The 23,771-nt window shown below is 44.0% G+C and overlaps 7 non-coding genes across 7 annotated transcripts; 5 read left to right on the forward strand and 2 right to left on the reverse strand.

Annotated features, from left to right (window-relative positions):
• Positions 1-7,805: 7,805 nt before the first annotated feature.
• Positions 7,806-7,887, forward strand: trnas-uga (transfer RNA serine (anticodon UGA)). The gene has a single exon. It is a non-coding gene; the product is annotated as a tRNA-Ser (tRNA).
• A 1,386-nt stretch (positions 7,888-9,273) lies between these two features.
• trnar-ucg (transfer RNA arginine (anticodon UCG)) lies at positions 9,274-9,346 on the reverse strand. The gene has a single exon. It is a non-coding gene; the product is annotated as a tRNA-Arg (tRNA).
• Positions 9,347-10,539: 1,193 nt separating this feature from the next.
• On the forward strand, positions 10,540-10,613 carry trnan-guu (transfer RNA asparagine (anticodon GUU)). Its single transcript has one exon. It is a non-coding gene; the product is annotated as a tRNA-Asn (tRNA).
• Positions 10,614-12,145: 1,532 nt separating this feature from the next.
• trnas-uga (transfer RNA serine (anticodon UGA)) lies at positions 12,146-12,227 on the forward strand. Its single transcript has one exon. It is a non-coding gene; the product is annotated as a tRNA-Ser (tRNA).
• A 1,386-nt stretch (positions 12,228-13,613) lies between these two features.
• trnar-ucg (transfer RNA arginine (anticodon UCG)) lies at positions 13,614-13,686 on the reverse strand. The gene has a single exon. It is a non-coding gene; the product is annotated as a tRNA-Arg (tRNA).
• A 1,193-nt stretch (positions 13,687-14,879) lies between these two features.
• On the forward strand, positions 14,880-14,953 carry trnan-guu (transfer RNA asparagine (anticodon GUU)). The gene has a single exon. It is a non-coding gene; the product is annotated as a tRNA-Asn (tRNA).
• A 7,991-nt stretch (positions 14,954-22,944) lies between these two features.
• On the forward strand, positions 22,945-23,026 carry trnas-uga (transfer RNA serine (anticodon UGA)). Its single transcript has one exon. It is a non-coding gene; the product is annotated as a tRNA-Ser (tRNA).
• The last annotated feature ends 745 nt before the right edge of the window (positions 23,027-23,771 follow it).

The raw sequence follows: 23,771 nt of genomic DNA on the forward strand, positions 1-23,771 counted from the left end.
CTTCAAAAAAGACGCTTTTTTGGTGCTGTGTGCAAAAAGCGTCGACATCTACTTCCAGCTGCAAAATGCCATCCGCGGACGCTGTGAATTTATTTATTTAGACACTGCTCAGAATCCCCTGTAAGATTCTCCTTCAATTCCGTTTTGCAGTGCTTTAGCTCTTTCAAAAGGCTTCGCTTTGCTAGTCACAATCCAAGGCTCGTGACAGCACCTGAAAACACTCACCACTGCATTGGCCGGGGATCGAACCTGGGTCAACTGCTTGGAAGGTTGCTATGCTCACCACTATACCACCAACACACGCCCGCCGGAGCCCTCAAGGACACCACCAGAGAATGCTCACGATTTCAGAAGCTGTCTCCGGGACGTGCTGATTCCACACATCCTGAATAAATCATGTTATTGTTAGTTGCTGTAGCAAGACGTTCAAATGAGTTTCATGGCCAGATGGACTGTTTCCTCAAGTGGTATAGTATTGCAGTAAGACAGCACGATGCCTGCAAGACTATGTCACGCTAAACACCACAGATTGTGTTTGTCCGTTCGTGTCAGTCGTCCTGCAGCCACGGGAAGTGGGACACAAACATGCTGCAATGCTTTCAAGACGTTAGGATTTGTTTGTGCAACATCCGAGAAGAGTACTTGTGGCTTGAATGTGACTGAGCAAGGTGTTTAAAGACAGAGACTGAAAACTGTTAAAGGATGAGTCAAAGTAACGTCTAATCGGATTAGTTTCCTTAGAGCTGGTTCAGAGTTTGCTCAAGAGTTTACCTTTCACAGATGCGCAAAGAAGAATGTTGGGGGTGCACGCTTCAAGGCGCCTTACAGCTGTAGGGAGTGATTTGAGACGATTCGTGGCGTGTGCTCATTCCCATATACCGTACTCCCCGGGGTGCAGTGCTAGAATGACATACAATACCGCTTGGGCACGTAACGGCGTTATATGCAAGTGCGGGACGTGAGGGTTTTGCGTTTGTTCGTTTTGTTTTGCTCTGCTTTGCTTTGTTTTGCTTTCCATCGCGTTGGTAAGAGCGTAAATAAAAAGGCGATTCCTGCGTCTACCACTAATGTAAGAGCTATTTCAAGTGCGCCGTGGTGTGGCTTTTCAAATTCTTAACAGGATGATTTCACATGCACGCGTGCTTTCATGCAGTCGTGTGTGCAACCATGTCTGCTTACGTGCAAACGGGCGTGGTTTCATGTATGCAAAAAACTTTCCTGGGCTCTTCTGAAGCACATAAAATTATTTGGAGATATACATTTGTCTTATTTTCCTCTTAGGCTCTAGAATTGATAACTTTTTTTCATTTTTGGCATTTTTCATCATTTTCCAGAAAGTGGTTGCAAGCCCGATATCATGCGAAGAAACTTCAGGATTCGGGGATCAGTCAATGGATTTTCTTCAAAGTTGGATTTTTGCACTCTGTGGACCAAGAGATGTTGTTCTATAATGTTTTTTTTTTTTCAAATTTAAAAATATCATTTTTTCATGGAGCTTTGAAGGGGATGGATTCACCCTCCTTTAGCCAGGACAGAGCTCCAGGAGCCTGGGTAGGATTCTAGCTTTCTCCCCTTGCAGGCACCTGGCACAGAAGACAATATTTTTTTCCTTAAAATCTTTTTTTTTTGTGTTCCTTGTTGTTCCAAACTTAATTTTAATCACTTTTAATTAGAGATTTTATTAAAAATAGTGCAATAAATGACTAATTTCACAAAAAATAATGTAATATAAAATGGATGTTTTTAACTTTATTGTAGTGTTTTAGAAACTAATATGTCTTTAAAAATGGTTGTTTTTCACTCCTATGAATGAAAACTGTTGTTATATGATGTTATATGATGTTTTTTTTTTCAAATTTTAAATGATCATTTTTTCATGGAGCTTTGAAGGGGATGGATTCACCCTCCTTTAGCCAGGACAGAGCTCCAGGAGCCTGGGTAGGATTCTACCTTTCTCCCCTTGCAGGCACCTGGCACAGAAGACATCATTTTTTTTCTTAAAATCTTTTTTTTTTGTGTTCCTTGTTGCTCCAAACTTAATTCTAATCACTTTTAATTTGAGATTATATTAAAAATAGTGCAATAAATGACTAATTTCACTAAAAATACTAAAAGTAATATAAAACGGATGTTTTTAACTTTATTGTAGTGTTTTAGAAACTAATATGTCTTCAACAATGGTTATTTTTCACTCCTAGGAATGAAAGCTGTTGTTATATGATGTTTATTTTCAAATTTTGAAAAATCAAAGGATTCTAGCTTTCTCCCTTTGCAGGCATCGGACACAGAGAACCTCATGGTTTTCCTAAAAATCATTTTTTATGTTCCCTGGTGTTCCAAACTTAGTTTTAATCAATTTTAATTTGTTATGTTACAAACAGGGTAATAAATTCTTAATTGAACTATAACTAATTTCATATTGTCTGCTACAAAACTGATATTTTCAGCTCTATTGTAGAGATTCTAGAATCAACTAATAAAGAATTGAAATAAAAAAATGCATAAGAAGACATTACCAACAACGACCACAAGATGGAGATATTGTCTAGACATTACCAACAACGACCACAAGATGGAGATATTTTCCAAAGAGGCAAGAAGGGCAAAGCTGCAATAAGGTAAAATCATTTTTTGAAAGAGATTGTTGTCAGAATGCACATCCGTATCCCAAACAGAATCTCTAGTAAAATATGATCATTTGTGAAACAGGCAAATGAGTGTCCGCTACAATATGATTGCTACATATCTGCATTTGTTGGTATTTAAGGAGTAAGAGTGCAGGGGGTTTAAACCTGCGATCCAGTGTGTTGAAGAATTTCACAACACTACCTCTAGCACATATGGAAATAAATCCTCATAATGATTATTGCCCTGGGCATGTACCAAAAAATCAGTGAGCATATATATATATATCACTGGGTTGAAGCTAGAGACACAGAATAACTGCAAACACATCCTAAATACAGTGTTCCAGCACCTTTGACCTCATCCAGAACGTATCATTTCTTGAAAGGGATTGCTGTCCGAATGCACATCTGAATCCCAAACAGAATCTCTAGTAAAATACGATCACTTGTGAAACAGGCAAATGACTGTCTCAGGGGCCCATTTCTCATTGTCAGACATGTATGCAATGCTTTCACTGTGCATTGAGCAATAGGGATCAAAAACACCGCAGGTAAGGTTAGAAGTCATGTTCTATGATCATTTCTTTCAGCATTAGGGACTAAATATACTTAACGTATGATGCTAAAATGTTATTTTTACATATATTAATGTAATAAATGATTGCTTATGCTTTATAAACAAATCTAATTATAATAAAAGCTTTGCATTTATCTTGTACCATAGAACATGATTTTCTTTGTATTTCAAGCCCACAAAGTGTCCAAATGATGCACTATATGATATTAGGAAGATTATCACATGCATATCGGTATTATCTTTCTTATGAAAATGCATTCCTTTCATTACCTTTTACTTTTTTAAAATGAACTCAAATTGTGTATAATGTAATAATTTAAGTAGAATAGATTCAGGTAGAAAATATAGAGTCATGATGTTTATGTCTGACATCATTTCACATGGGTGAATTTTAAGCTAAGAAATAAAAACATTTACAATGAAGATACCATTGCTTAATTTTAAATGCCTTTAAAAAATAAATACCTCCTGAGAATAATTTGCCACTCAAAGATCCTTGGTAAGGTACTGTTTGAATCCAATCAGGAGAAGAGCATCCAGGGAGTGCTTTCTATAGAGTCCAGCTTGGGTCACTCTCTTCCGGAGAGCCTGCTGATACTTTTTAACTACTCAGGGCCTGTAAGGATATAAAACACCGGTTTAAACATTTTATACCTATAAGACAAATTAGAATTTTAGTAAAAAATAGATACATCTGAAAAATATAAAGTCTTACTGCTGATAGAGTTCTTCAGAGCTCACATCTTCCCCTTCCTTATCTGCTTCTGTTTCAGTTTCTAGAGCAGCCTCTGGCATCTCTTCCTCCTGGACAGCGGCCTCTTGCTCAGGGCCGCTGGAATGTAGGTAGATTCTTTTCAACATGCTTTTACATAATATGTTGTAACAATGATTTCAAAAAGAAATTACAGAAGCGTTATAGATTAAAAATATCTCACCTTGCCGATGTGTCTTCAGGTTTCCCATGTACAAAAAGGCCCAAGGACTCTAGCAGTCTATTCTGTTTGCCTCACCAGACACGATCTCTATTCTGTGGTAATCCACGATGACCCCGTTCTTCAGGTGATTCATCATGTCCTCCCTCGCCTGTTGAGAGGCCATCCTGATCTGTTCTGCCATGGCGTGCTTCATACACGCCCTCTTCAAGAGAGCAGTAAGCTGATCAAAAGTATTCAGGCAAATCTTGCACACCAGGGGAATCCTCGCGGGTTTCCTTTGAAAATAAATAATACCATCTGTGTATAGAAACAAGCTAAGACTGATTTATTAAATTATCCTTAAAATTCTCTCTCATAGTTTGAGCATAATGATTTTATTGCATTTATATAAGAATTGCTCATTGCTCCAAAATAAATAATGGTTTCATAAAAAAGTGAACACTTACTTGGTCTCAGTCACAGACTTTCCAATAGAAGCCATTGTGGAGTTCAGCAACTGCAGGTCCTAGAAGTGGGGAAGGAATTTTAAAAGAGAAATTGAATTACAATACAGAAGGAATGGCTGAGGGATCACTGAAATATATATATATACAAATTCCAAAGACTGAGTCCATATAGAAACAACTACCTTTCATTTTCAGTATAAGAAAAAAAAACATTATCTTCCAAAGCATCATAAAATTGTCCCTTCTTCCAGACTCTACTTCTCTCTTGTAGTAGTATAGCAGACCTTTCAAGGGGCGCTTTTATGAAGACAGAGTTATGTTCAGGTACTTTGCTTGATGGAGGAAGCTCATTACGGACTCTGTGATCTGCTCACCTGGAGTCTGGAAGAAGGGACAATTTTATGATGCTTTGGAAGATAATGTTTTTTTTTTCTTTGAAATCGAAATGAATCAGAATATCAGTGCAAAAGACAAACTCTTGGTTTGGTTTAAAGAGATATGGTTTTAAAACAGACAAAATGTAGAAAACAGGTGTTTCTCACTTTTGGAAAAGAATGGACCGGGGGTATTTTACTAGTTGCATTGCTTATCTCACTGGGTTACAGCCCTGCAGTATCACACGAGGGCCAGTGGCGCAATGGATAAAGCGTCTGACTATGGATCAGGAGATTGCAAGTTTGACTCCTGTCTGGCTCGGCTGGTTTTTAAACGCATCGGGCTACTCCCCTAAGTAGTCTGTGCTACTTACTGCATTGTAATCGTACTCAGTAAGAGATTTCCTTCATGTAAATGAACTGCACCTGACAGCTTTAGAAAATCACCTGGGCTCAGTACGGTGCTGAGAGCTCAGCATTGCTGTTGTTCTAATTAGCACGCACTGCATCGGCTATGAACCCGAACTTTTCAATTATTCCGATCAGTAAGTCAACACGTAGTCCACATGAAAGGTAGAAATATTCTCTTGTCTGTCTCTTGTTTGTATAGAACTGAATGTCCCTGACAATGTACTGTTAGTTTTAATTGAAGAACGGCATTTGTGTTCAAATATATCAGACAAGTTTACGTAACTGCTCATGCGACACTCAGTTGTAATTAGTCAAGAAATAAAGTCGAACAACAGCTGCGGGTTTGATTCTGAACGTATCAGATTGCAGCACCTTTTTCTTCAATTGACAAATGATAGAGATTCGAAGAGAGATCCTTCAGACCAGCAAGCAAACCCACGGCTATTTCGGTTTTCTATCTAGGCAACGTTGGTGTCTGCAATACCATACATGAAAGCGTGATGCAATTTCTGTGGCTAAATTTGTTGCACGTCATGCACAGTAAGAATGTTTCTAACACCAAATACAAAGTCAACATTTAGCGATCACGCCTTCTCCTCAGTTAACCCACTGAAACCCTTGCTTTTAACAGTTCTTTAATGCGTGCTTTACGAGCACCTACATATTGTGTCGGTTCTTTCAGTTTTATTCATTAGGTTTTCAAAGGCATAAGTAAAACACCAGAGGTGCGAACGCAAGATGTGTGGTTATCTGAAGAACTCATTTCCATGGCAGCAGGGCCAAGCGATTTAGCGTTTTTATAGTACCAGGAAAGGAGAAGTGGCACTTCGCCTTTGCCGCGCAGGCACAAAGAGACGTACCACCCAGGGACGCATGTCTCAGTTTTTCCAATGTAAACATCATCACCGCTAAAGAAGATGGCGCAGAAGGCTCCACAGTCGAAACGTTGTGCTTCTTTTCTTCTCTTTTCAGCATGGAGTAAACCTTTGCTTGATCCTTTGCAGCCTACGCATGCTGACACAGCTACCTTTCTCTTAACGCGCCTCAATCATTATTCACCAAAACCATCAGCAGAATGTGTCGCCTTTGTGGTGATGTCACTCCTCTGCTTCACAAATGTCCTTAGTGACGGACCATTTCTTTCTGCCATTTTTCCGGAGCGGTTATTGATTGCTCCATCATTTCCCTCATACTTTCCATCCCTAGATTGAAAAAAAAAAAACAGAAACAGGCTGACAGGACGACAATCAAATTGCAAAAACTCATCAAAGCACTCGATAGAGTATTTGAATCCACAAGTAGCTACGAGCAACTTTGTCCTGGCTTGCATGAAAGTCGGAAAATGTCAAAAAGAAAAAGATGGTGGCTTTTTCATATCTGTTCTTTTATTTTTAGTTCGTTGGCTCTTCTGTCCATTGTCCTCCTGCCTGGCTCTTGACCTGTGACTGTCTGAACGCACACATTAGACTTTCAGGCGGGGGATTTGTCCTGAGCCTCTGTGAAAGACCCACCCACCCCCATAAATAACTGCTCTAGAAACACATGAATGCAAAACTAAACCACAGCTTAAAGAGGAGCTCCAACTCAGTGCCATACTAATGTAAACGAAGTAATACTAAGACATGTTCTTATGGATTTGTCTTACCTTGAGATATGTAATTGGATTTCAGGATTAACTTCCTCATTCAATGTACTGGTGATTCTTTGCCTGGTCAGTACCTGGGTGGGAGACCTCCAGCGAACAATTAAGCTTGCTGCTGGAAGTGGTGTTAAGAGACTCTAAGGATCTTCCAGAGGTGTCTGTCCAATAGCACTAGTTGCCTTAGAGCTGGCTCAAACATTGCTCAAGAGTCTACCTTTCACAGATGCGCAAAGATGAATGATGGGGGTGCACGCTTCAAGGAGCCTTCCAACTGTAGGGACCGATTAGAGACGATCCGTAGCATGTGTTCGTTTCCATATACGCCCCGTGTCTCAACGGTAGGACAGAGTCAAATACTGCCTCGACACGTAACAGCGTTATATTAAACCGCAGGACTTGAGGGCTGTTTTGTTTGAATGTTCAAGGCATTGGTAAGAGCGTAGGTCAAGGGCCATTGGTGCATCTCCTGTAACTGGAGTAAAAATGCTATTCAAAGTGCAGTGACTAAAATCGTCATCCACATGTCTCCGTTGTTGATTGCTTTCTGCCTAAGAACGTTCTGTTTTCATGTCCGAACGGGGAGACTTTATCATTCCAACTTGAAGCCACCCTTAAGTCCTCTGAGGTGTGTGTGTGTGTGTGTGTGTGTGTGTGTGTGTGTGTGTGCTTGCACGTATGGCGTAAAAGGTTTCTTAAACGGAGAGCGAACTTGAAAAAAGTTGCCTCCGCTGCCGCCGCCGCCTCGCACTCCCTGTTCGATTGTAGCAAGAAGGCAGCGGCCGCAGCGCTCGCTGTAGTCGTGGCCGAGTGGTTAAGGTGACGGACTTGAAATCCGTTGGGGTCTCCCCGCGCAGGTTCAAATCCTGCCGACTACGGCGTCCTTCGCATTTGGTTGCGTGCGTGCGTGTAAAAGGACCAGCGCCGTTTCGTTTTCGCTGGGACCTTTAACACTCTAAATCGCCTGGACCCGCAGCCTGTGAAATCGATTCTTCAGCACCCACGATGGACGCTTTGCCGCTGGACACAGATAACGATGCTTTTCTGCAACGAGCTTTCCAGCTGAATTTTCTCGGCAGCTCCGTACTGAACCTGTTCTCCATTGCAACATAGTGGAGGCTCGTCACGTCTATAGCAAGGCTGTGTAGGACCGCATACGCCACAGTGACTTGTACACAGACCACATGAAAGGCAAGCAAAATACACTTTTAAAATTCCAAAGACTCACAAGGTCAGAGGAACAGCGATGACCTGAACAGATCTGTTACAGAAGTCTAGGTTGACCTTTTTAGAGCTGTAATTGCATTTTTGTTTAATAGAAGATCAAATCTACTCGCATGTACCAGCACCTTACAGTTTATTGATGTTAATTCTGTTTAAGTAATAAGATTGCTAACGATGTTGGACTTTAGCCGGTGTTTTTTAGAACAAATTGCTTACATTTCTGTAAGGAATACGCAGTACGTGCCTTTGTCAGTCATTGCTCACCATACCTGTAACTTTCTTATCTAACTCACTTCCTCAAATGGTGAAGGTCCACAAACATAAATGAAAAAAAAACCCTTGTTGTAGATGAGGTGCACAAAAAAGCAGCCCCTGATAGTGTATAACACATTTATACTATTGCAGAGACACATGTAACATATATATACTGTATATATATGAAACAAAAATAGAAACAGAAACAGGAATCGCTTACTCACCTGGAGAATCTCTGTAGGAATATCTAGCATTTATCAATGGAAATAAAAGCTGCTTTAATACAGTGCATGTTCAAACTCAAACCCTCAGCTGCTGTTCTTGTTTGTTTTGGGACAAACGTGTTCCTTATATGCTATATATGTATATATTAGCACCAATGTCGTTCTTAAAAACTAACATGAAATTGTCAGGGACATTCAGCTATATACAAAGACGAGACAGACAAAGTAATAATTCTGTATTAACGTGGCCTACATATTGACGCAATGATCGAACTAAGTGACGTGTTCTGATTCAGATCCCCTGCAGTTCATGCCAATTAGAACAATAGCAATGCTGAGTCCTCCCCACCCTACTGAGCACAAATTCAGCTGCTCTCCAGTTCTGTTCTGCGTGTTTTTTCATTGCAATTGAGCTCGGAGCTGGAGATGATCTCCATACAGTTCTGTGTTCACCAGCCCGCACTTGCGTGCTAATTTACGGGTTGTGGCAAATGCTTTTCTATAGTTCATATACATGACGGCAACCTGTTACCGAGGAACCTGAGAGGTTTAAAAGCCTCACGAGCCAGGCAGGACTCAAACCTACAATCTTCTGATTCGAAGTCAGACGCGTTATCCATTACGCCACTGGCCCATAGAACATGCGTTTGCACTCCACCACAGAGAGCTCTACACTGATACTAGTAGTACACTTCCCCATCTAAATTTTCACAGCAAGAAACTTGTGTTTCCTACTATTTTTATCAGGTTTAAAATATCATCTCCTTAAAACAGAAAAAGTGTTGATGTGTCGTGCTGAAATTCCGATTGATTTTGAATTCAAAGAAAAAAGGTTTTCTTCCAAAACACCATGAAATTGTCACATCTTGCAGACAATAGGTGTATTCCATGTTGAAAAGAGAAGAAAGAAAACCATGGAGCCTTTTACAGGTGTGAGGCTTCTTCAGGTGTGAGAAGACCTCACAGTCGAAACGCTGTGTTTCCGTTCTTCTCTTTTCAGCATGCAATAAACCTAGTACTTGTTCCTTTGCAGCCGAGGCATGCTGACATAGCTACCCAGCTGAACATCTTGCAGACTCTACAGTACTTCTCTCCTGTAGAAGTAAAGCAGGGCTTGCTGGGTGAGCTTTTGCTCCGGTAAATTAGGTCACGTGTCATGTTAAATCACTTCTTCTAAACACAACATTTGCTGGTGCTAGCTTTCCCCATGAAAAGAGACATTTCCCTTACAGTACATGACATATCGTTTTTATTCTATCAATAAGTATAGAAATTAAACAAAAGAAAAAATGGTGTCGCCAAAGAATGCACAGCTCTGTCGCCTTGGGGAGGTGTCAAGGGCATTGAGCTCCTTGGACATGAAAAGTGCCCGATAAATGCCATTTCTCATCATTTCTCTTGGCGTCAGTTCTGCTATTAAATGGGACGGAGGCAACGGGCTCAGAGAGCAGGTTAAGTGCACACCGAACGCAGATGTGTCCAAGTGTCTGTAAAAGCGCGGTGCTCCGCTGGCGCTGTTCCCTAGTGGCTTAAAGTGCCCGCCTAGTAAGCAGGCGATCCTGGGTCTGAATACCAGCGGTGCCTCTCTCCGTGTCTTGTTGTGCCGAATGTATCATTTCAGACAAACATGTACAGCTTGGTTCAGTTTAATGCAAGAATTCATTTCCTTTCTGGAATAACTTGTTTTTGAAGAAATCCATACAGCTTGTGAAAGATGAAATCCATTTCTTGGTTGTCAGTGGAAAAAGATTGCCGGCTGCAAGAAGCGCAAGTGATTGTTTTCTTTGACCATAAACCTGCAAATGTAGGGAGCACAAGCGGCTGTCAGTCTCTGTGGCGCAATCGGTTAGCGCGTTTGGCTGTTAACCGAAAGGTTGGTGGTTCAAGCCCACCCAGGGACGCATGTCTCAGTTTTTCCAATGTAAACATCATCACCGCTAAAGAAGATAGCGCAGAAGGCTCCACAGTCGAAACGTTGTGCTTCTTTTCTTCTCTTTTCAGCATGGAGTAAACCTTTGCTTGATCCTTTGCAGCCTACGCATGCTGACACAGCTACCTTTCTCTTAACGCGCCTCAATCATTATTCACCAAAACCATCAGCAGAATGTGTCGCCTTTGTGGTGATGTCACTCCTCTGCTTCACAAATGTCCTTAGTGACGGACCATTTCTTTCTGCCATTTTTCCGGAGCGGTTATTGATTGCTCCATCATTTCCCTCATACTTTCCATCCCTAGATTGAAAAAAAAAAAACAGAAACAGGCTGACAGGACGACAATCAAATTGCAAAAACTCAGCAAAGCACTCGATAGAGTATTTGAATACTATGAGCAACTTTGTCCTGGCTTGCATGAAAGTCGGAAAATGTCAAAAAGAAAAAGATGGTGGCTTTTTCATATCTGTTCTTTTATTTTTAGTTCGTTGGCTCTTCTGTCCATTGTCCTCCTGCCTGGCTCTTGACCTGTGACTGTCTGAACGCACACATTAGACTTTCAGGCGGGGGATTTGTCCTGAGCCTCTGTGAAAGACCCACCCACCCCCATAAATAACTGCTCTAGAAACACATGAATGCAAAACTAAACCACAGCTTAAAGAGGAGCTCCAACTCAGTGCCATACTAATGTAAACGAACTAATACTAAGACATGTTCTTATGGATTTGTCTTACCTTGAGATATGTAATTGGATTTCAGGATTAACTTCCTCATTCAATGTACTGGTGATTCTTTGCCTGGTCAGTACCTGGGTGGGAGACCTCCAGCGAACAATTAAGCTTGCTGCTGGAAGTGGTGTTAAGAGACTCTAAGGATCTTCCAGAGGTGTCTGTCCAATAGCACTAGTTGCCTTAGAGCTGGCTCAAACATTGCTCAAGAGTCTACCTTTCACAGATGCGCAAAGATGAATGATGGGGGTGCACGCTTCAAGGAGCCTTCCAACTGTAGGGACCGATTAGAGACGATCCGTAGCATGTGTTCGTTTCCACTTACGCCCCGTGTCTCAACGGTAGGACAGAGTCAAATACTGCCTCGACACGTAACAGCGTTATATTAAACCGCAAGACTTGAGGGCTGTTTTGTTTGAATGTTCAAGGCATTGGTAAGAGCGTAGGTCAAGGGCCATTGGTGCATCTCCTGTAACTGGAGTAAAAATGCTATTCAAAGTGCAGTGACTAAAATCGTCGTCCACATGTCTCCGTTGTTGATTGCTTTCTGTCTAAGAACGTTCTGTTTTCATGTCCGAACGGGGAGACTTTATCATTCCAACTTGAAGCCACCCTTAAGTCCTCTGAGGTGTGTGTGTGTGTGTGTGCTTGCACGTATGGCGTAAAAGGTTTCTTAAACGGAGAGCGAACTTGAAAAAAGTTGCCTCCGCTGCCGCCGCCGCCTCGCACTCCCTGTTCGATTGTAGCAAGAAGGCAGCGGCCGCAGCACTCGCTGTAGTCGTGGCCGAGTGGTTAAGGTGACGGACTTGAAATCCGTTGGGGTCTCCCCGCGCAGGTTCAAATCCTGCCGACTACGGCGTCCTTTGCATTTGGTTGCGTGCGTGCGTGTAAAAGGACCAGCGCCGTTTCGTTTTCGCTGGGACCTTTAACACTCTAAATCGCCTGGACCCGCAGCCTGTGAAATCGGTTCTTCAGCACCCACGATGGACGCTTTGCCGCTGGACACAGATAACGATGCTTTTCTGCAACGAGCTTTCCAGCTGAATTTTCTCGGCAGCTCCGTACTGAACCTGTTCTCCATTGCAACATAGTGGAGGCTCGTCACGTCTATAGCAAGGCTGTGTAGGACCGCATACGCCACAGTGACTTGTACACAGACCACATGAAAGGCAAGCAAAATACACTTTTAAAATTCCAAAGACTCACAAGGTCAGAGAAACAGCGGTGACCTGAACAGATCTGTTACAGAAGTCTAGGCTGACCTTTTTAGAGCTGTAATTGCATTTTTGTTTAATAGAAGATCAAATCTACTCGCATGTACCAGCACCTTACAGTTTATTGATGTTAATTCTGTTTAAGTAATAAGATTGCTAACGATGTTGGACTTTAGCCGGTGTTTTTTAGAACAAATTGCTTACACTTCTGTAAGGAATACGCAGTACGTGCCTTTGTCAGTCATTGCTCACCATACCTGTAACTTTCTTATCTAACTCACTTCCTCAAATGGTGAAGGTCCACAAACATAAATGAAAAAAAAACCCTTGTTGTAGATGAGGTGCACAAAAAAGCAGCCCCTGATAGTGTATAACACATTTATACTATTGCAGAGACACATGTAACATATATATACTGTATATATATGAAACAAAAATAGAAACAGAAACAGGAATCGCTTACTCACCTGGAGAATCTCTGTAGGAATATCTAGCATTTATCAATGGAAATAAAAGCTGCTTTAATACAGTGCATGTTCAAACTCAAACCCTCAGCTGCTGTTCTTGTTTGTTTTGGGACAAACGTGTTCCTTATATGCTATATATGTATATATTAGCACCAATGTCGTTCTTAAAAACTAACATGAAATTGTCAGGGACATTCAGCTATATACAAAGACGAGACAGACAAAGTAATAATTCTGTATTAACGTGGCCTACATATTGACGCAATGATCGAACTAAGTGACGTGTTCTGATTCAGATCCCCTGCAGTTCATGCCAATTAGAACAATAGCAATGCTGAGTCCTCCCCACCCTACTGAGCACAAATTCAGCTGCTCTCCAGTTCTGTTCTGCATGTTTTTTCATTGCAATTGAGCTCGGAGCTGGAGATGATCTCCATACAGTTCTGTGTTCACCAGCCCGCACTTGCGTGCTAATTTACGGGTTGTGGCAAATGCTTTTCTATAGTTCATATACATGACGGCAACCTGTTACCGAGGAACCTGAGAGGTTTAAAAGCCTCACGAGCCAGGCAGGACTCAAACCTACAATCTTCTGATCCGAAGTCAGACGCGTTATCCATTACGCCACTGGCCCATAGAACATGCGCTTGCACTCCACCACAGAGAGCTCTACACTGCTACTAGTAGTACACTTCCCCATCTAAATTTTCACAGCAAGAAACTTGTGTTTCCTACTATTTTTATCAGGTTTAAAATATCATCTCCTTAAAACAGAAAAAGTGTTGATGTGTCGTGCTGAAATTCCGATTGATTTTGAATTCAAAGAAAAAAGGTTTTCTTCCAAAACACCATGAAATTGTCACATCTTGCAGACAATAGGTGTATTCCATGTTGAAAAGAGAAGAAAGAAAACCATGGAGCCTTTTACAGGTGTGAGGCTTCTTCAGGTGTGAGAAGACCTCACAGTCGAAATGCTGTGTTTCCGTTCTTCTCTTTTCAGCATGCAATAAACCTAGTACTTGTTCCTTTGCAGCCGAGGCATGCTGACGTAGCTACCCAGCTGAACATCTTGCAGACTCTACAGTACTTCTCTCCTGTAGAAGTAAAGCAGGGCTTGCTGGGTGAGCTTTTGCTCCAGTAAATTAGGTCACGTGTCATGTTAAATCACTTCTTCTAAACACAACATTTGCTGGTGCTAGCTTTCCCCATGAAAAGAGACATTTCCCTTACAGTACATGACATATCGTTTTTATTCTATCAATAAGTATAGAAATTAAACAAAAGAAAAAATGGTGTCGCCAAAGAATGCACAGCTCTGTCGCCTTGGGGAGGTGTCAAGGGCATTGAGCTCCTTGGACATGAAAAGTGCCCGATAAATGCCATTTCTCATCATTTCTCTTGGCGTCAGTTCTGCTATTAAATGGGACGGAGGCAACGGGCTCAGAGAGCAGGTTAAGTGCACACCGAACGCAGATGTGTCCAAGTGTCTGTAAAAGCGTGGTGCTCCGCTGGCGCTGTTCCCTAGTGGCTTAAAGTGCCCGCCTAGTAAGCAGGCGATCCTGGGTCTGAATACCAGCGGTGCCTCTCTCCGTGTCTTGTTGTGCCGAATGTATCATTTCAGACAAACATGTACAGCTTGGTTCAGTTTAATGCAAGAATTCATTTCCTTTCTGGAATAACTTGTTTTTGAAGAAATCCATACAGCTTGTGAAAGATGAAATCCATTTCTTGGTTGTCAGTGGAAAAAGATTGCCGGCTGCAAGAAGCGCAAGTGATTGTTTTCTTTGACCATAAACCTGCAAATGTAGGGAGCATAAGTGGCCGTCAGTCTCTGTGGCGCAATCGGTTAGTGCGTTCGGCTGTTAACCGAAAGGTTGGTGGTTCAAGCCCACCCAGGGACGCATGTCTCAGTTTTTCCAATGTAAACATCATCACCGCTAAAGAAGATGGCGCAGAAGGCTCCACAGTCGAAACGTTGTGCTTCTTTTCTTCTCTTTTCAGCATGGAGTAAACCTTTGCTTGATCCTTTGCAGCCTACGCATGCTGACACAGCTACCTTTCTCTTAACGCGCCTCAATCATTATTCACCAAAACCATCAGCAGAATGTGTCGCCTTTGTGGTGATGTCACTCCTCTGCTTCACAAATGTCCTTAGTGACGGACCATTTCTTTCTGCCATTTTTCCGGAGCGGTTATTGATTGCTCCATCATTTCCCTCATACTTTCCATCCCTAGATTGAAAAAAAAAAAAACAGAAACAGGCTGACAGGACGACAATCAAATTGCAAAAACTCATCAAAGCACTCGATAGAGTATTTGAATCCACAAGTAGCTACGAGCAACTTTGTCCTGGCTTGCATGAAAGTCGGAAAATGTCAAAAAGAAAAAGATGGTGGCTTTTTCATATCTGTTCTTTTATTTTTAGTTCGTTGGCTCTTCTGTCCATTGTCCTCCTGCCTGGCTCTTGACCTGTGACTGTCTGAACGCACACATTAGACTTTCAGGCGGGGGATTTGTCCTGAGCCTCTGTGAAAGACCCACCCACCCCCATAAATAACTGCTCTAGAAACACATGAATGCAAAACTAAACCACAGCTTAAAGAGGAGCTCCAACTCAGTGCCATACTAATGTAAACGAAGTGTAGATTAAGCCGGCCCAGGGACGCCAAATAATGTAGGGAAAACCGGTTCAGGGACGCCAAATACCTGTTCACGAGGCCTGCTGCTGGTTACTCTCTGGCAACCTCCACTCTAGACTCTTAGAACAAAGGAAAGTTCTGGCACTCGGACACACTGGCCGTTCCGTGGTTGTCCGGGCTGAGTCTCAGGATGGTCAGGAGGCGCGCTGCGAGAATGTCCTGCCCTTGGGAGCCTTCTGCTCCTGGGCCGTCCTGCCCTTTAGAATCTTACTGAATCTTGTTGAATCTCCCTTTCTGAATCTGAATCTGAATCTCTCAGGCTCTCTGTGTTGCCTGTTTTTACCTGGAGGAACTTCAGCTCATTGATTGGCTGAAAGTTCCATGGGCATCAGAGTCCCACGTGGGTTACTCGGCCCTACCGGTCCCTGATTGGTTGATCAAGGTGAGATATGAGTCACTTACTCCTGACACTTAGTAATGCAGTCCAGATGTCCAACTGGCACTCCCTAAACAGATAGGCGCCAATGGATGACCATTGATCATGATAGCCAGGCTTAGCTAAGTGCATCCCCCTGTGGGAGCTGTCCTTATCAAAAGAAAACATCTTGCATGAATAGTTTCTCTGTGGCTGCACCACAGAGATGAACAGAGAAATGGGGCCTCATTTGGGAAGCTCAGAAACACTTAATTCTGCCTTATTATTAAGCCTCGCCGCTACATATCCCCCCTTTTTGAAGGCCACGAGGTCCCGAGGCATTGTTGCCTTCAAAACAAAACAGAGTTAAGTGATGTCCCTTGCCATTAGAACATTAATCTTAAATGTCTACATTACTCCTCTAGAATTCATACCGGAACCAGCATTGGATACAAACAGGATGAATAACATCTGGAGTATGTATAAACACGGTAGGAGACATTATCTCAGTCTAGGAATTACACATGAGGAAGTTCACTGTCAATATCTGATACCTCTGTAGTAGATATTTGGGGAGAAGTCACTTCCTTTCTTTTGACATGCTACCTTCGACTCATTTGTGCTACCCAGAGTACATCTTGATGCAAGAGTACAGCATTCAGAGTACACTGTCAGTCATGATCCAGCTACCCGGCAGTAGTGTTACAATAACAACAGTTCCTGTTCCCAGCCCCCGATAAACCACAACACCTGTGTTGGGTATCTGCTAGGGTGGTTTGGAGGTTTGTTCCATTAAAGCAAACTAACTACCTGTACCTCTTCAGGGCTTACTGTTTCTTGGATTTCTATCCAATTCAATAGTGTGGCACCTGAAGGCATCCAAGACCTCAAGTTTGGTCTTATGTTGTCTGGTTCCAGACCGTACAGTGTTAAGTTCAAGCTGTACTATGGCCTCCTCGGGAACTTGCAGGAAAACTGTTTGATTAGGTAGCTGCATTGCGGTAGCTGTATCATGCCTGTCACAAGTCATAGTGTCAGTTAAATGTGGTGTGCTGACCAGCCATTTACTTCCCACCTGCTCTTCATGGGGTTCATTAACCTCCCTCTGCCCATTAGTAGCTTTACACCCTTCATTGGTGAATCGTTTAGACACAGCCAATAGCTTTGGTAGCCATACCCATCTCAAGATTTGGAACCAAATTCAATCTTGGATTGCCTTCTGGGTGAGCTATGAGTGATGGGGTTAATGTCACACACTCCTCTACTGAGAAGAGTGGAATCAAGTCTGTTGGGATTTGTGCCATGGCTAGACTGGCTACAGTGGCACTAAACTCCCTTAACAGGTCTTGTGTCAACATTCTGGCCTGTTGCACACAAGCATAAACCCACTGTATAACACCAACAATCATGTCCACTGGTTGGGGAATAAGGTTTAACCCTGTTGCATAGGAAGTTGCCTTTAGGGTTTTCCCTAAGCTTTCCAACTTTTGCTGCTGTCGATACAGTCTGTCACTACCCTCTGGCATCTCTGACACCTGCCTTCTTGGGGCAGTCAGGGTGAGAGTGCCAGTAGCACACAAACCTACCAGAAAAAGCAAACGTGCAACAGTGGCGGCAGCAATCAGTCCTCCCAAAAGTCTTTTCGGGTGGCTGATCCCAGTCATCTCCTTCTGAGTGACTGTTGCCTTTCTAAGCTGGCGCAGCGTGTACATGGTGTGTTTCTCAGTATGCCCTGTGGCATCTTGGGCACCAACATCCTGGAAATCTGGGGAGATCTGACGCAGCTGCTGATGCTGCTCCTCCTTTTCCAGGGCATCTGCTTTTTCGATTTGTTCATGCCTGTGCTCTAGGAACCCTGCAGGGGGCGGTGCAGCGGTGGAGCATGCCTGACCCTCGGCTGAGTGGTCATCTGGAGCACCTGAGTGATCTGGGATTGTTACCCCATTCTCACTGTTCCGGTCCACCCTGCACACTTCCTGATTGAGGAATCCCTCTATCGGCATGTTTACAATCGTTCGCTGGGCGTGGGTGTAGGACACCTGCTCGCTCCCCCCTTCCCTCGCTAGGGGTTCAGGGAGCTGCCCCAGCACTGGGATAGCTAGTTCACTGTCTTTGAACTTACTATCACTCACCAGGCCCATGTCAGTGCAGGCGGGGATTCTGACACCCCTCTTTGCGATGTCCTGTACTGGCAGGCGGGTGACTTGACCATCCAGCTCCAGTCTGGCTGAACCACTGTTGGTCAGACTCAGACTGACAGACTGAGCTGGTGGCTGTAAGAAAACCGGCTCGGCTTTCATTCCCTGTCCCTTCTGGGGGACTGGGTGTGCTGGCAATCCTGCCGTTGAGGCAGGAACAATCAGGTCAGTCTCACTCACTACCTGGTAGTTGTGAGAAATAATGTTACCTGACTGCAGGTTCCCTGGGTCACAGCAGAGGGAATCGGCATCTGGGATCAGGTGTGTCCACAGCGCAGTAGTCTCAGCGTCCAGCTGGACCTCCTGTCTAACCTGTGAATGTTGCACCAGGGGCACCTGGCGGTGGCCCTGTGACAGCTGCTCAAGCATATCCTCACTAATAGAGGACCTCTCAGGGCTAAGAGTGAGGGCTACATCACCAACCTGCTCTCCTGCCATCTGGATCCCTTCCACCACTGCGGGGTGGTGGTCCTGACCCCTCTTGGGTGCCAGGGTGCACAGGGAAAGCTCCTTTTCATCGCCAGGTGGGGAGATCTGCTCCTCTTTAGGGATGTAAAAGGGGTGTGCTTTACCTGGTGGATCAGGCGGCTGCTTGGAGCACCGCTCCTGTGGCAGGGAGGCTGTTGGGACCTCAGCCGGGACACGACTTCCCTGTATATCCGGGGAACAAGGAAATATTTTTATTTCTTGTCCAGAGGGAACAGAAGGAATCTTCACATAGGCTTCTGTGTTCGGTGGGCACTGTGTGAGCACAGTCTGCCTCTTGGCCCCCCTTTTCTTCTGTACAGAAGGCTTAGGAGCCTTGACCTGTTTCCACACTTTGCCTTTCTGGCGATCCACCAAAGGTTCCTCTCTGAGTCGCATGCCCTTTTCTTTTTCAACCCTTTTGAGCTTGCCGTGTGACATCAAACACCTTTCAACCTCAGTGTCAATCAGTGTCTCACTGGGTAAGACATCTCCCATGGCAGCCTTGAGGTAAAAGCTTCTTGCTTTTCCTCTGCGTTTTACTGCCTGCTCTGTGACTTCAGGGGTGGAGTCAGCACTCACTTGGGAGTGGCTGAATTCATCCAGGCAGGAACCCTTCCGCTCAATCAGATAGACTGAGGGAGGGAGAGGGGGCGGGTCTCCGCCTCCTCCAGTGGAGAGTATCGGCTCATTCACGCTTCCGGCAGCCTTGGGGAGCGGTTATCCCTGTCCTAATAAAGCTTGTTCAAGCCTGGCCAGGCGGGCGGCTACTGAATCCTTTTGTTCAGCCTTTTCTAGCCCTTTCCCTCCCCCGGTGTTCTCATGGCACTTAGGACGCTGGGTGCGGTCCTGTGTGCCTGCTTTGGAACGGGGCTTAGCCAGCTCAGGAGCCTGTGCTCCTTCGAGCAGGAGGGAATTAACCCTGCTGGCTCTGACGGCGGACACAGTCGCTTTAACAGCTTTTTGCTCAGAGCGACTTTGGACATCATACTCCCAGGCTTTCTGCACGAATCTCTTAATATCAGTCATTTTCATGGTCTGTGCATCTGTATGCATTAAGATCATCTTTCTGACTGATGGGTGGAGATTCGCAATGAATAAACCCTTGAAATGTGTGTTCTCTTCGCAACCCTCATCATTTCGCCCTGCAAAATAAGTTTGTCTAAGTCTCTCGTAATATTCGCGAGGGGACTCTGCTCTCTCGTGCTTAATGTTAAGAGCGGCGGCTATCGCAGCAGTCGGGTCAATAAACGCACTGTATTCTTCGATAAGTGCTTGACAAAGCTGCTCAAAATCATTACAGACTTCTTTCATCTGCCTAGCCATCCACTCATGTACAGCTCTGCTGGTAGTTTTCCTGACCAGAAACACTTTCTCCTGTTCTGTGGCATTTGGCAGGTACTGCAGGTTATACCTGAGGTCTTGAATATAACTCTTGATATTATTCTCTGACACTGCGGGGTCAAATCTCTCTATGTCCTTCGCTAGCTCTCTCAGAGAATGGAGATTTATTCTAGCGTCTCCGCTGACGGAGATATGGCAGATATCGTGGTCAGACCTGTCGCTGCTAGAGAGAGTGCTTAATAGCGACTCGAATTCAGACCTTTTAGCAACCATCGTTAAACTTAAAGAGTATTACTTTTAAGTACGAAATCACAGTTTTACCACAGAAAACCACAAGATCAAGTATGCAATCAACCCGGTAGATCGCAAAAGATCACAAAACAATCAAGCACTGCTTAAAGAGCAAGGGGAACTTTTTTTCTTTCGGCTTTCAGCACACTGTATTGTCGTGTATGAAACCCGCGGCGTTTTATATTGAATTATTCCGCTTGGTTGACTCATTTCAGTCTTGCCACGCCCGTGCCAGGGACGCCAAATAATGTAGATTAAGCCCACCCAGGGACGCCAAATAATGTAGATTAAGCCGGCCCAGGGACGCCAAATAATGTAGGGAAAACCGGTTCAGGGACACCAAATATGTAATCATAGTGGCTCTCTGAAGGCACCAGTTTTGTAGGGTTTGGGCATTTACTGAGACAATTATTAATTGTAGCAGTAAATCACAAAGTTGATTCTTTTGATGGCTTTAGAATCCAACCATGTGACATAACTCAAACAACGCGCACACACAGGTACTAATACACGAGGATACATTTATTAATACATAGAATATGCATATACCTAACAGATCTTATCGAGAGGGTTATCAGAATACAAAAGGTATATTCGGTCAGTTACAAAGTGTTACACATATCAAGAGGACATACGTTCAGTATATCATTCATTTAGACCGTTTCGTAAAGTGAACTTGGTTACAACTTCTACATTAGATACTCAAAACAAGTACATAACTCTTAGGAATTAAATTGATATCAACTGGTTGGGATAACAATTGAATTCTCGAGCTGTAATGCATTGAAGTTGAATACTCATCCAATCTTTGGGGATTCAGATCTCCTGCGGGCACAAAGAAACAGTTGCAGGCTGTTGCTGTCCAATCCGCGCTCTCTGGCTCCGTGCCAGGCTGTGCTGTGCGGCTTGTGACGGTGCGCTGCTGATGCTCATTGTTGGCTTTAACTAGCAAAGTTTGTGCACAGGAGAAAAGATGACTGTGGGTCCCAGCAAGTCAGGAAGAGGACCGGTTCGTTCCCGATGAAGAGCTAGTTCTGAATAGTGATTCAGCTGTCCACAGTTCCGACCTGTTCACGAGGCCTGCTGCTGGTTACTCTCTGGCAACCTCCACTCTAGACTCTTAGAACAAAGGAAAAATCTGGCACTCGGACACACTGGCCGTTCCGTGGTTGTCCGGGCTGAGTCTCAGGATGGTCAGGAGGCGCGCTGCGAGAATGTCCTGCCCTTGGGAGCCTTCTGCTCCTGGGCCGTCCTGCCCTTTAGAATCTTACTGAATCTTGTTGAATCTCCCTTTCTGAATCTGAATCTGAATCTCTCAGGCTCTCTGTGTTGCCTGTTTTTACCTGGAGGAACTTCAGCTCATTGATTGGCTGAAAGTTCCATGGGCATCAGAGTCCCACGTGGGTTACTCGGCCCTACCGGTCCCTGATTGGTTGATCAAGGTGAGATATGAGTCACTTACTCCTGACACTTAGTAATGCAGTCCAGATGTCCAACTGGCACTCCCTAAACAGATAGGCGCCAATGGATGACCATTGATCATGATAGCCAGGCTTAGCTAAGTGCATCCCCCTGTGGGAGCTGTCCTTATCAAAAGAAAACATCTTGCATGAATAGTTTCTCTGTGGCTGCACCACAGAGATGAACAGAGAAATGGGGCCTCATTTGGGAAGCTCAGAAACACTTAATTCTGCCTTATTATTAAGCCTCGCCGCTACAGAAGTAATACTAAGACATGTTCTTATGGATTTGTCTTACCTTGAGATATGTAATTGGATTTCAGGATTAACTTCCTCATTCAATGTACTGGTGATTCTTTGCCTGTTCAGTACCTGGGTGGGAGACCTCCAGCGAACAATTAAGCTTGCTGCTGGAAGTGGTGTTAAGAGACTCTTAGGATCTTCCAGAGGTGTCTGTCCAATAGCACTAGTTGCCTTAGAGCTGGCTCAAACATTGCTCAAGAGTCTACCTTTCACAGATGCGCAAAGATGAATGATGGGGGTGCACGCTTCAAGGAGCCTTCCAACTGTAGGGACCGATTAGAGACGATCCGTAGCATGTGTTCGTTTCCATATACGCCCCGTGTCTCAACGGTAGGACAGAGTCAAATACTGCCTCGACACGTAACAGCGTTATATTAAACCGCAGGACTTGAGGGCTGTTTTGTTTGAATGTTCAAGGCATTGGTAAGAGCGTAGGTCAAGGGCCATTGGTGCATCTCCTGTAACTGGAGTAAAAATGCTATTCAAAGTGCAGTGACTAAAATCGTCATCCACATGTCTCCGTTGTTGATTGCTTTCTGTCTAAGAACGTTCTGTTTTCATGTCCGAACGGGGAGACTTTATCATTCCAACTTGAAGCCACCCTTAAGTCCTCTGAGGTGTGTGTGTGTGTGTGTGTGTGTGTGTGTGTGCTTGCACGTATGGCGTAAAAGGTTTCTTAAACGGAGAGTGAACTTGAAAAAAGTTGCCTCCGCTGCCGCCGCCGCCTCGCACTCCCTGTTCGATTGTAGCAAGAAGGCAGCGGCCGCGGCGCTTGCTGTAGTCGTGGCCGAGTGGTTAAGGTGACGGACTTGAAATCCGTTGGGGTCTCCCCGCGCAGGTTCAAATCCTGCCGACTGCGGCGTCCTTTGCATTTGGTTGCGTGCGTGCGTGTAAAAGGACCAGCGCCGTTTCGTTTTCGCTGGGACCTTTAACACTCTAAATCGCCTGGACCCGCAGCCTGTGAAATCGATTCTTCAGCACCCACGATGGACGCTTTGCCGCTGGACACAGATAACGATGCTTTTCTGCAACGAGCTTTCCAGCTGAATTTTCTCGGCAGCTCCGTACTGAACCTGTTCTCCATTGCAACATAGTGGAGGCTCGTCACGTCTATAGCAAGGCTGTGTAGGACCGCATACGCCACAGTGACTTGTACACAGACCACATGAAAGGCAAGCAAAATACACTTTTAAAATTCCAAAGACTCACAAGGTCAGAGAAACAGCGATGACCTGAACAGATCTGTTACAGAAGTCTAGGTTGACCTTTTTAGAGCTGTAATTGCATTTTTGTTTAATAAAAGATCAAATCTACTCGCATGTACCAGCACCTTACAGTTTATTGATGTTAATTCTGTTTAAGTAATAAGATTGCTAACGATGTTGGACTTTAGCCGGTGTTTTTTAGAACAAATTGCTTACACTTCTGTAAGGAATACGCAGTACGTGCCTTTGTCAGTCATTGCTCACCATACCTGTAACTTTCTTATCTAACTCACTTCCTCAAATGGTGAAGGTCCACAAACATAAATGAAAAAAAAACCCTTGTTGTAGATGAGGTGCACAAAAAAGCAGCCCCTGATAGTGTATAACACATTTATACTA

The sequence above is a fragment of the Lepisosteus oculatus genome, unplaced genomic scaffold (assembly GCF_040954835.1).
Source record: "Lepisosteus oculatus isolate fLepOcu1 unplaced genomic scaffold, fLepOcu1.hap2 HAP2_SCAFFOLD_52, whole genome shotgun sequence".
Lineage (NCBI taxonomy): Eukaryota > Metazoa > Chordata > Actinopteri > Semionotiformes > Lepisosteidae > Lepisosteus > Lepisosteus oculatus.